Source organism: Mastomys coucha, unplaced genomic scaffold (assembly GCF_008632895.1).
Source record: "Mastomys coucha isolate ucsf_1 unplaced genomic scaffold, UCSF_Mcou_1 pScaffold15, whole genome shotgun sequence".
NCBI lineage: Eukaryota > Metazoa > Chordata > Mammalia > Rodentia > Muridae > Mastomys > Mastomys coucha.
In genome coordinates this window covers 151994687-151996232 of record NW_022196897.1, presented here as the reverse complement: position 1 = coordinate 151996232, position 1546 = coordinate 151994687, and positions in this window count along the sequence as shown.

Below are 1546 nucleotides of genomic sequence, written 5' to 3'. Positions count from 1 at the left end.
CAGACTCCCCAAAAGGAATGCATGAACAAGAGCCAGGAGAGTGGCCTTTTTTTTTTTTTTTCCTTGAGACAGGGTTTCTCTGTGTAGCCCTGGCTGTCCTGGAGCTCACTCTGTAGACCAGGCTGGCCTCAGAAATCCACCTGCCTCTGCCCCCCAAGTGCTGAGATTACAAGCGTGCGCCTCCACCGCCCCGCTAGAGTGGCCTTTTAAAGGAGCTTGTATGGAGCATCCGAAAGGCTCAATTCAAGGCCAGGTATGCCTAGTCACAGCCACAGAAAAAGCAGGGTGTGGTAACCTTAGTTAGTAATCCCAGCTCTCTCCAGGCAGAGGCAGGAAGAATTCAAGTAGGTGAGACTATCCTGTGAGCACTTAAACAGCCTGGCTTACACAAGATCCTGTCTCAAAAAAAAAAAAAAAATGACGACAGTGAACACCCTAAACTCCCTGCTCTTGGGAGGCAGAGGCAGGTGGATCTCTGAGTGCCTGCCAGGCCAGTGAGACCTACACAGTGAGATACACTGTCTCAAAAAGAAAATGAAAGAGAAAAAAAGTCTGAGGATATCACTGGGTGGGTAGAGTCTAGCTTGCAGGAAGACCTGAATTCCATCAGTAGTTCAGCCCCACAGAAACAGGGCGTGGTGGTTCACACCTAGCACTTCAGCATTCCGGAGGTGGAGGCGGGAAGATTAGGAGTTCAAGGTCACCTTGGACAAAGCTAGTTTGAACAGAACTGGGCAAAAGGGAACCCTACCTCTCCCGTTCCCCTCCCTCGAAAAAAGTGGGATGCTGGTGCCTCACAGCTGTAGTCCCAGGGCTCCATAGAAAAATTCTATCTTGAAAATACATGAAAGAAAGAAAGAGAGAAAGAAAGAAAAAAAGAAAGAAAGAAAGAAAGAAAGAAAGAGAGAAAGAGAGAGGGAGAAAGGAAGAAAGAAAGAAAGAAAGAAAGAAAGAAAGAAAGAAAGAGAATGGAAAAAAGAAAGGAAAGAAGGAAGGAAAGAAAGAAAGAGAAAGAAAGAGAGGGAAAGGAAGAAAGAAAGAAAGGAAGGAAGGAAAGAAAGAAAGGGAAGAAAAGAAAGAAAAGAGGGAGAGAGAAAGGAGGGAAGGAAGAAAACACATTTTAATGTTTTTCTAAGATAATGTTTCCTTTCGTCCTTTCCTATCTAGGTCACTGAGCCACCATCTCTTGTTAGCACAAATGCCCAGAACCAACAGATGACACTGGACATTGTAAGATGCTGTGGGAAAAGTGTAGGCTGTTGGGAAAACCACCTAGCAGCTCCCAGAAGGTTCATAAGAACCACAGAAGGAAGATCCACATAACCCAGTGGCCTAGACCTCCGGGTATATGCACAGGTCTACCAGATGTCCGCAGTGCTCTCCCATGACTGGTCCGCACAATGTATTTTTCAGTTATTAAAAAAGGATGAGCCGGGCGGTGGTGGCACACGCCTTTAATCCCAGCATTTGGGAGGCAGAGAGGCAGGCAGATTTCTGAGTTCAAGGCCAGCCTGGTCTACAGAGTGAGTTCCAGGACAGCCAGAGC